The sequence below is a fragment of the Octodon degus genome, unplaced genomic scaffold, assembly GCF_000260255.1.
Source record: "Octodon degus isolate 3935 unplaced genomic scaffold, OctDeg1.0 scaffold00080, whole genome shotgun sequence".
NCBI classification, from domain to species: Eukaryota; Metazoa; Chordata; class Mammalia; order Rodentia; family Octodontidae; genus Octodon; species Octodon degus.
In genome coordinates this window covers 1,406,682-1,417,041 of record NW_004524656.1, presented here as the reverse complement: position 1 = coordinate 1,417,041, position 10,360 = coordinate 1,406,682, and the positions used below count along the sequence as shown (strand labels likewise).

Genomic DNA, 10,360 nt, shown 5'->3' with positions numbered 1-10,360 from the left:
CTAGGACAGGATTTCGGCTGCAGTGGGGCTGCCCCTTCTTGGACTTTTTTGCCTTCTTCACCTTACCCTTTTTACCAGTGCCACTGGCAGAAGCCTTCTGGGCTTCAGGTTTCTTCTCTTTAGTGTCTGGCTTCTCAGTTTTTTCACCCGCCATCTTGCAAGATGGGAAAGAGCTTTAATGCCAACTTTTCAGTTGACCGTCAGAACTCTGCATACAGCAGAGAGAAGAGATTCCATGTTCTTTGGGCAAAGATGTCTAGTTTAGTTTTGTAGTCTCAAGACTGGCAGAGAGCAAGCCGAGCAAACATGGCCGCCTGCTGCTCTGAACTACATCTCCCAGAATGCTGCGTGGGGCAGTGTCTCTGACCAAGCATGAATCAACCACGGGCACCACCTCCCAAGAGCTGGCTGCGGGAGGAGGGTCTTCCTAAAGCCCCTGGTGTCCTGTCCAGGCTGAGCTGTACTTGCATATCACCTCATTCTAGCTTTTTTACAAAAGCTTCTATCCCACCCACCTTCCTTAACTTACTCATAAATGCAGTGACTGAGGAGCTAGAAAGTAATACCTCAGGTAGTTAGTAGGAATAATGCCCTGAAGAGAGAACATTATAACCAGAGATGTTATTTCTCTTTTCAAACTAAATATTAGGCAAAATGAAACGAGTTGTAATTAGAGAAGGAGTTTCAAGTATCTAGTTGAAAAAGTAAAAAGCAAATGCATAGGATAGAGGAGTTCTTTAAAGGAGGAATTATTTAGATTAAATCTTTTCTGGTCAATGCTGGAGAAGTGGATTCAAGGGCTTTTTTCTTTTTAGTTTTTGTCTTTTTGAGACAGTGTTTCACTATGCAGTTCAGGCTGGTTTTGAGCTCACTTTGTAGCCCAGGCTGGCCTTGAACTTGCAGAGATCCTCCTGCCTGGGCTTCTTGAGTGGTGGGATTACAGGCATGCACCACCACGCCTGGCAAGGGCTTTTATTGGTTTTATTTTGTTTTGTTTTTGAGACAGGTCTAGTCAGCCCCAGCTGACCCTGAACTCTCGATCTTCATGCCTCAGGCTCTCTGGTGCTGGGATTATAGGTGTGTATCAACACTTCCCGATCCTTGGTGGCCTATTAATTAGACACTGTGCGTTGATTTTTGAAAATCTGTGTTCCTGGAACTCTCTTTGGGCTCTGAGCTGTCAGAGATTTTTTCCTTCTCACTGATGCCTGTCACCCTCCTCCAGGCCTCGTCTTCCAGTTTCTGTTACACAGGGAGCTGTGCTGGGCCACTCTGCCAGGGCTGGGTGGCAGCTCTTTCAGAACTGAGAAGCTAAGTGTTTTTGGTCATAGAGGAGATGGATCCCCCCCCCCCAACATGAGTCTGATTCTGTGAGGTTCTGATGAAAGAGGACATGCTCTTCCTTGGTACTGGCCTTTTGCTGGCCATCTGTACATTTGTCCATCAGTCCAGGAGCAGAGAGGACTGCAGGCCATGACGATAGCCAGGAAAAACAGTGCAGGCTTCTGAATAGAGCAGATGGCCTGCAGGGAACATACAGCTCCACACTAGTGGATTTTTTTTTTTTTTTTGCAGAACTGGGGCTTGAACTCAGGCCCTTGCGCTTGCCAGGGAAGCACTTATTCCACTGAGCCATCTCCCTGGCCCCTCACTATTGGATTTTTGAGGAGGACTCTCGGATTTTTGAGGAGGTCCCATGGATTGCCTCTGCGGCAGAGCCAGCAAAGTTTCCTACTTAGCCTTTTCAAGTTGGTTGTATTCGTGATTGCAGTATGGGACTTACAAAAAGTAGGTAGTGAGTATAGAAAAATCATCCAATGGTCTGTCTTTTTCTACTTGTGCACCTCTAATCTAGAATTCTAAAATCTAAAGTGCTCCGGAATGTGAAACTTTGGAGTGTCTGGGATTTTGGAGCATATTGGATTTAAGATGTTTGGATTAGGGAAGTTCTGATGGTGAAGTGTATGCAAATGTACCCCAGGTGAAACATTTTGAAATCTGAAATATTTCAGGTCCCAAGCATTTCTTTTTTTCTTTTTTTTTTTTTCTTCTAGAACTGGGGATTGAACTCAGGCCCTTCCACTTGCCAGGGAAGCGCTTATTCCACTGAGCCATCTTCCTGGCCCTCCAAGCATTTCTGATAAGGGAAGCTGGGCCCATACTCTTATTCTTCTTTATTTGAATAAGATAAAATGGGAGAAGGAGAAGTGATCTATTTATAATGGCTGAGAAAGTATGCGTTCCAGTGACCAGAATATACATTGCTAACTCCTGGTTAATTTTAATCTGGATTGTTAAATTAAAATTCAGTGAAACATTTTGTTCTTTTTTTTTTTTTTGCCAGGATGACTATAAATAAATAAATGGTTCCAGCTGGGTGTGCTATGGCACATCTGTAATCCCAGCACTTGGGAGGCTGAGGCAGGAGGATCAGCTGGGCTACACAGTGAAGTCAGGGACAGCCTGAGCTCCGTCATGAGAATGGCTCAAAGCAATCATTGGTTCCTTTTATTTAAAGTCAATTTTCACTGTATGTGGGAGGTCCCTTTACGTGTACATACTAATTTTTGGACATTCCCAAGATTTCTTTTCTTTTTTTTTTTTTTTTTTTCATTTGTTTATATTTGTTTATTTGCAAGGAGGAGTATACTATATACATAAAGGGTATATAGATAATTTATGATATATATTTATATATAAAATTATATAACTATTAAACAAAATCATATATATATATATATATATATATATATATATATATACATACATACACAATTTATCCAACTTATAAATGACCAAGTGGTGGCTCAGAGACAGAAAGAAATTTACCTTAGAGTAGGCAGTTCATTTAGGAAACTTCACTACTATTTTTTTTTTTTTTTTTTTTTTTTAAGAACTGGGGATTGAACTCAGGCCCTTGCTCTTGCCAGGGAAGTGCTTATCTACTGAGCCATCTCCCCAGCCCACTATTATGTTCTTTACCTTGCAGTCCCAAGTCATTTGAAAATTATGTGGACCCAGATTTTCTTTGAACCTTGATCAACATGGTGATCCCTACATTTATTCTTTCCATCTCTACAGTTTCTGCTTGTATAAATTTATTCCTAAACGCTGAACCAGATCTTTTCTCATCATGCCTGAAAGACAAGCTTCAAGTGCTTTTGTGGGTTGACCCTTACTTCCCTGTCAGCTTTAATTCCGACTGAACCTCAAACTTCAGGGCACACTTCAGTTCTCTATTCACTGTATTATTTACGAATTTCCAAAAAAACTTGAAATTCTTATTACAAGAGCATCCCACACTTTCTCTTTGTCTGGAGCCCAAGATTTGTTTTCTACTATTTAATAATGCATTTCTTATAATCTGCCATCTTCAGAGAGGGAGGGAGGGAGATAGAGAGAGAATCAAAGGAAAATATAAAAATAAGTGATGTTTTATATTCTAAGTCTACAATAATGGCAAGTAGGAGTTGGGAGCAGACTGAGAAAGATACAGTGAAGGGGCTGGGCGATGGCTCAGTGTAATAAGTGCTTCCCTGGCAAGCACAAGGGCCTGAGTTCAATCCCCGGTTCTGCCAAAAAAATAAAGAAAAAATAAAAAGAAAATAAAATAAAAAGAAAGATGCAGTGGAGGAAGCTTGGGATTAGGAGGCTTAGTGGCGAGAGGCTTGAACTCTAATGGAAGTGAGTGCCGGTTGTTTTCTGCTCACTGTGTGACCTTAGGCCAGTCATTTCAAGTCTCTGCGTCTTGGCCTGTTACCTTTCAAATGGAGGAAGTGGTGTGGCCCTCCAGGGTCCCCAAGGAAATGCACTGTGGCTCTTTGAGCCCTGTGAAAGTGGAGCACTGTTCCTACTGTTTCTCTTGTGGTCCAGCCAGACCCAGGAGTGCTGTGTAAACTGGGAGTGTTGTTGGTCGGCATCCTCACTTGGGGGACGACCCTTTCCAGGTCTAGCTTGGTCTGCCTGGGCTGTGGCTGGGTTGTGGAGCTGAGCTGGAACAGGAGGATGGTGCTAGGGAAGAATGAGGGGAAATGAGGTGGGAATGGAAAAGAATCTCACCATCAGTGGCTTGTCTCTCACTCTCATCGACCTTAATCTCCTTAGCCCTTGCCTTGCTGGGGCTTCTGTGTGGTCTAGGTCCTGGATGTGGAGAGGGGGTGGGGAAGAACGAGGAGGGGAAATAGGTCAGTACTCTTCAGAATCTCACCGTGTCTGTGGCAAAAGTCAAAGCAGAAGTAAGCTCCCGGATGCTGACGTCCTTGCGTCGACCCTTGGCTGGCTTCTCTTCTGGGCCTCACTCTGCTCATGTGTGAAATGGAGCTGATGCTGTATTTTCCATGGGCCGGGGGGAACTGATGTCCACAAAACCAGCTGACCCTGGAAACTGACATGGGGGAGCACCTCAGGGCTGCCTGAGGACAGGGTCTGTTTAGCCACAGGTGGTTTTCTCTGGTGGGAGAAGCAGCACACCTGTCTTTTGCAGGAGAGTCAGAGCTCCCCGCTCACCTCCGTGCTAGTTTCTAGGCGTGTTTGTGCACCCGCGCTGGCTGCAGCACTGGCAAGTGCTCGTGGCGAATGCACGCAGCATTTTCATCAGAAGCCTTGAGCTTTCTCAGCACTGCAAGCAAGCCAGCCAGCCCGCCCATTCCCCTCTTTCCTGGAGGCTGGTGCTGTGTTGACTGATCCCCTTCCCCAGCTGCCCAAGCCTATCCCAGGCTGCTGAGCAAAGCAGCCAAGAAGAGGAAGCTGCAGCCTTGCAAGCTGCCCGGCCTGGCCCTGCTGGGCAGGAAACCTAGAGTGGTGAATGGGCTGGATGAAGTCATCCTGCTCCTCCAATCAGGCTGCTCCAACAGAGCCAGAGGCCTCTGCAGATCCAGCCGGGCTGCCGGCTGCTCTCATGTACCTTTAGGCAGAGGCTGTGAGTCTCTGGGAGTGGAGTGGGGGTGGGGGGTGTGAACCGCCCGCTCCTGGCTCCTGTAGGCCTCAGTCAGTCTGAATGTTATTGCAAGGTGAGTGGCTTCGCCGGGCGAATTCCTCTCCCTCTGCACCCACCTTGCCATGGCCGGCTTTGTGGCTCCGGCGCGTCCTTGCACAGCACCCTCTGCTTCCATCTGAGTGCCTGCACCTTCTCAAGGTTGTCACAGCTGTCCCACCAGCGCGAGCCCTCTCCCTCCCTGCCACCCCAGCACCTGCACAGCACCCGCCAGCCCCCACCCACCTGCACCCCTCATCCTGACCTGTGGGTACCAGCTGGCATTGATCAGTGCCGGGAGGGCAGGGCCTCCACTTCTGCGGCCTCGCCCCCAGCAGGGGGAGCCTGGTGTGACCCATGCAGCCTCCTAGGAGAGAAATACCAGGCTAGGGAAGAGGCACCTGACTCGGCCTCCTGGGCATCTGTAGGAACATGGCCTTCTGAGTTGCTGGGATCTCAACGGCTCTTCACTCTGCCCACAACTGAGGCTGTCCTGGGGCTTCTAGAGAAAGACAGTTCTGTTTTCCCCTGGCCTTCCAGAAGGGTGGTCTGTCCTTCCTGGGTAGACGTTTGTGACTCTGCTTTTCTTTCTGGATGGTGCCGCTGCTCCCTAGGCCAAGCAGGGATCATGGAGCCGGCTGACATGGCGACAGCAAAGGTAGGATGGAAATGCTGCCGGCCGCACTGTGCGTAAGTGGCTTCGCTTGGCAAGTTCTGCCTTTGGTTCACTTTTCTTTCCCCTCTTTGCCCTCAGCCCACAAGTCCCGGACACCCAGGGGCTGTGTCAGAGTGGAGGGAAATGACGTGAGGCGAAGCTCTCAGGAGAGGGGTGGAGACGCAGGCCCCTCCGTGTGCCTAGATGCCTGAGCGGGAGGCGGGGAGCCAGGAGGTGGACGGGCCCGAAGCTTAGGTCTCCACTCACTGCTGTGTCTGTTTCTTTAGCTCTTTCTCATTTTTGTTTATCTTCTTCTTGTCTCTTTTTGGTCACCCCACTCCTGCCTTTGTCCTCCTCTGTCTTCTCTGCACCACTGCACTTCCCCGATCCATTTGTGTCAACTCTGCACTTCCTTTCACCTTCTGTTGTGTAAGGGGTGGGTGGGGTCGCCGTGGGATGGACAGTTGGAGGAGCAGAGCCTGCCCCTCATCCTGCAGCAGATGTTGGCCTGGGGATTGGTGAGGACTTGGTGTCTGAGTGGCAGGTGCTGCCGCGTCCCCTCCCACAGCTCCCGGATGCCCCAGTGGCAGGGCGGGTCTGGCTGCGGTGGAAATGGTGGCTGGTGCACCTGTGGGCACTAGAGGGCGATCCCGAGGCGGCTGTGCTCTATCTCTGGCATCCTGCTTGCCACTGGAAATTTGTTTTTCTGTGTATATTTCCGCACAAGGAGCCTGAGCCCCTAGGAGTGGATGGGGCAGTTAAGTGGGCTGAGTGTGCACAGCCCCTGCCCAGCTGCTGTGAGTAGGGAGACACCTATAGTCCTTGCAGGACATCTTGCTTTCTGGCCAGATGGCAGGGTCCCCTGTCTCTCAGAGATGGAAGAGTCGAAGAGGCTCAGACTTCTGGAGCAGGTTGGATACCTACCCTGTGTTGTGTGTGAAAGAGAGTAAGGCAGGAAGCCCTGCAGCCAGGGTGCTGCAGGCAGCAGTGTGCTCTCGTGAATTGGACATGTGTCTGGGAATGGCAGCGCTGGCTTCACGGTGTCCCCTCCCTCCCCCACGTGCTGTGTGATTGGATGCGAGTTACTCAACCTCTTTGCAGGTTCAGCTCCTTGTCTTCACAAAGGCGGAAACTACGTGCATCTGTTGTGTCATCCAGCTTAGATGTGCCACATACTTGAAGTAAAAAGCCAGGGAGAACAAATTAAGCAAGAACACGTCTCTGTGGACTTTTCCTCTCTGCTGTCTCCCCTTCTCTCTGTCTCCCCTTCTCTCACTAGGCACGAGGCAGGGGCAAGGTGCTTTGTTCCCTTGGCAGTGTGCTTGGCAGCCGCAGGGGCAGGCATCTACGACTGTGTTTGGATCTAGCATGATTTGCTGCCCACAGTTTGCTGTCTGGTTGAGGTGCTAGTGCCTGAGATGCCTGCGAGGCAGGGGCCCCGCACACTGCTGTGAGCTAACTTGATGTAGTAAGTGGTGTGCTCTCCTGCTGGCCCTTGGGAGTGGCCGTGGTGAGTACAGGGCCCAGTGTGGTTTGGGGGTGTCGGCCTCTTCTGTGTTATTCTGGAGAAGCATTTCTGTGCCTGCCTTGCACTTGCATGTGGACGTAGAGAGAGACATCCTGCACCCTAGTCCCCATCGAAGACGTTCCCACGGGGTCTGGAGTCAGGCTGGGCTGCATCATTTTGCATTAGCATTGTCCTTTAAGACCTTGACCATAGGATAGACTTGGTTACGGAGACCAATGCCACTCAGCCCTGGCCCTTCTTCAGTCTTCTTCTTTAATCCAAGCCCTTGGCAGGGCACGGAGTTCAGGCACTTCCATCCGGGTCTGTGAACTGTCAGGGCCGCTGGCTGAGCCTCAGCAGCATCTACAAGCCGCCTCCATTTGTGGGCAGAGTTGTATGCAGTATATTTCTGCGTTTTTCTGGGTAGAGTATTTGTGGCTTTCATCCACTCCCCAGAAAACTCAAGCCCAAAGTTGAAAAACTTAGATTCCATGAAGGATCTGTCTGCATAGCCCAGGTACGAACCCTGAAGCCGAGGTATAATGACCAACTCGCTGTTGGCTAGGTGTGCTAGGTGGTGCACATCTGTAATCTCAGCTGCTCAGGCGGCAGAGGCAGGAGAACTGTAAGTGTGAGGCCTGCCTAGGCAACCCAGTGAGAACCCATTTGAAAATAAACAGGGATGAGGATGTAGCCTAGTGATGGTGGACTCCTAGGTTCATAAATAAATTGGCCAGGTTTGATGACATAGCCCTGTAATCCCTGCACTCTGGGAGGCTGAGGCAGGATCGGAAGTTGGAGCTCGGCCTCAGCAACCTGGTGATGTTGTGAGACTTTGTCTCAAGATAAAAATAAAAAGAGCTGGGAATGTAGCTTGGTCCAGAGACCTCAGTTCAACTCTCAGCACTAAATAAACAGCCTATATGTTGTGGCTGACTTTATGAAACCCTGAGAACATGTTAGGCAGCTGATTGGCTAAGTTAAAATTCTTGCAAGACTCGCTAGTAAGGCATTTATCTCATCTGGTTATCACTTTTTAAATGTCTAAACATATGTAAATGCCTTTCACTGACCTGAACATTTCCTCATCTGTTTCTGAGCTATTGCTCCTAAAATGTCCTTTGGTCTCAATATATCAGCATAAGTCACCTCAGAATGAAATAGCTTCTGATAGAGGTACGGCCAGTCTCGAGGAGGATATTTCCTATTAGATTCTCTTCAGCCTTCTTGGATGTGACTTCAGTGTTCCAGGAATCTGAATTTTGAGGCTTTTCTTTCTGGAGTACTGTGGTGTTATTCTGTTTTTTTTTTTTTTTTTTTTTTTTTTTTCTTTCCCTTTTTGTCCTCTAAAGTTACACTTCCTGACTTGGACTATCTGATGTCCTGACCTGACTGTTATGATACATAGATGACAAACTGTGTCCTCGGAATTTTTTTTTTTTTTTTTTTTTATCACTAGCTTGAGATAAGAAGTTGGGAAGCATTTATTAATCCATCATTCAACAAATGCTTATTAAATGTCACTTTCACGCCAGTAGCAAGTTAGGTATGGAAGATTTAGAGATGGATGGCACATAATCGCTGTGAGCAGGTGCTCACAGCTTCTTGGGGGAGAAGGACAAGTAAACAAATCACAGCAGTACAGATAATAAGGGTCACAGGAGAAGTGCCAGCCACCAGGGAGGCACAAAAAAATGGCTTGACTGGGCAGGCAGGAAAGGCAATGTCAAGGAAGTGGCAGTGGATCTGAGTTTCTCAGGCGGAGCAGAGGGGAGAGTTGATCGAGCTATGATTCGGGGCTGGACAGGCTTGCATTTGAATGTTGGCTCTTTCGCTTTCTGGCTCTGTAGAATGGAGTTAGTTATCTTTACCTGCTCTGGTCTTGATTTCCCTGTTTGGAAATGGGGATGTCATTGACACTACAGCGGTGGTGAGAGGACTGAGATGGTGCGGATGAGATGCCAGGAGTACCACAGGGGCTCAGTAGTGGCAGCTGGGGTGTGACAGTGTGCTGGGCCAGAGGGGGGACAGCAGGAGTGTGGCTGTGTCCAGGCCATCAGATGTAGCTTGGTGAGCCTGAGACTGAGGCTGAGGGTGCACAGCGAAGAGGGAGACAGGTGATGAGACGAGAAACTTGGGGTGTCCAGCTCAAGTGCCGTGAGACCCTTGTACAGGACTGTGGTTCCATGGAGGCTGAGGCAGAAGGATCAGAAGTTCAAGCCCAACCTGGGCCACTTAGTGAGTCTTGCCCTGAAGTAAAAATGAAAGAGTTGGGGATATCATTCTTTCCACAGAGTCTCACTAGCTGGCCTGGCCTGGCCTGGCCTTGAACTCTGTGTAGGCCAGCCTGGCCTCAGATTTGAAGTAATCCTCTTGCCTCGGCTTCACAAATCCTAGGATTAGAAGCATATGCAGTCATACCTACCCCTCAGAAGATACTCCATGACTCTAACGTAGACATACATGTTAATTTCTGTTTTGTTCCATCTCTGACTTGTGATTTTTTTTTTTTTCTTTTTACTAGCCTTTCTCTACTAACCTATTAGCTCCTTGAGGATAGAGGTTGTACATTTTTGTTACTTAGTCCACAGAAACTGAGCATCTAGCATTTCACGTGGTATATAACAGAGGCTTGATATTTGTTGAATAGACAGAAAAAACAGGGTGAATACAATTGCAAACTGAAAGGCAAAGATTGAAAGGTCGGTTCACACTGATCAGGAGGTGAACTCTAGATGTGTTTGGTAGGATTGATGTGACTTAGTAATTAAACAGGAGGTGTCAGTGGAAGCATCTAGGAGACTTCTCGGTTGATGGCTTGGTAGTTGCTGCTGAGGTTCCTTGAGACAGGTGCAGGAGGTCAGAGTCGGGGAAGTGTCAGGAGAAAAGGATCAGCGCTGTGCACGCTGCCTTTGGTGTCCTGAGATGTAATAGGTTGTACCGGACAATGGGACGCCTGTGCGAGCTTCGGGGAGTGGTGGTAGATTTACATCTGTCCTTGGGGGCAGCTGGCAGATGCCAAGGTGTTGTTAAAACAGTCAAGGCTACGTTAGGAACTGCTGTGACCCAGGTGACCACCCGAAGATGAGGGAGATCACCTGCTGAGACGCTTCAGATCACCCTGTCCTCAGCAGAGCAAGAGGTCTTAGAACTGAGAAAGCTTTCAGGCTGGCAAAGGGAGAGACAGACAGGTACAGACATGTCAGATACTGTATTCATCTATTAA

The 10,360-nt window shown here is 48.5% G+C and overlaps 1 protein-coding gene and 1 long non-coding RNA gene across 10 annotated transcripts in view; one reads left to right on the top strand and one right to left on the bottom strand.

Annotated features, from left to right (window-relative positions):
* The window catches only part of Gramd1b (GRAM domain containing 1B), a 186,050-nt gene that overhangs the window by 73,468 nt on the left and 102,222 nt on the right, over window positions 1–10,360 (top strand). The window contains exons 1-2 of one of the 9 annotated variants that reach the window (XM_023721061.1): window positions 4,989–5,009; window positions 5,587–5,630. The exons of the other annotated variants lie outside the window; for them this stretch is intronic. The gene's annotated coding sequence lies outside the window, so the exon portion shown is untranslated. Of the gene's footprint in view, window positions 1–4,988; window positions 5,010–5,586; window positions 5,631–10,360 lie in introns of those variants that run through there. 9 annotated transcript variants of the gene reach the window in all.
* On the bottom strand, window positions 3,562–5,317 carry LOC111818120. Its single transcript, XR_002822186.1, has 3 exons — window positions 5,238–5,317; window positions 4,208–4,377; window positions 3,562–4,011 (listed from the first exon to the last, which is right to left on the bottom strand). It is a non-coding gene; the product is annotated as an uncharacterized LOC111818120 (long non-coding RNA).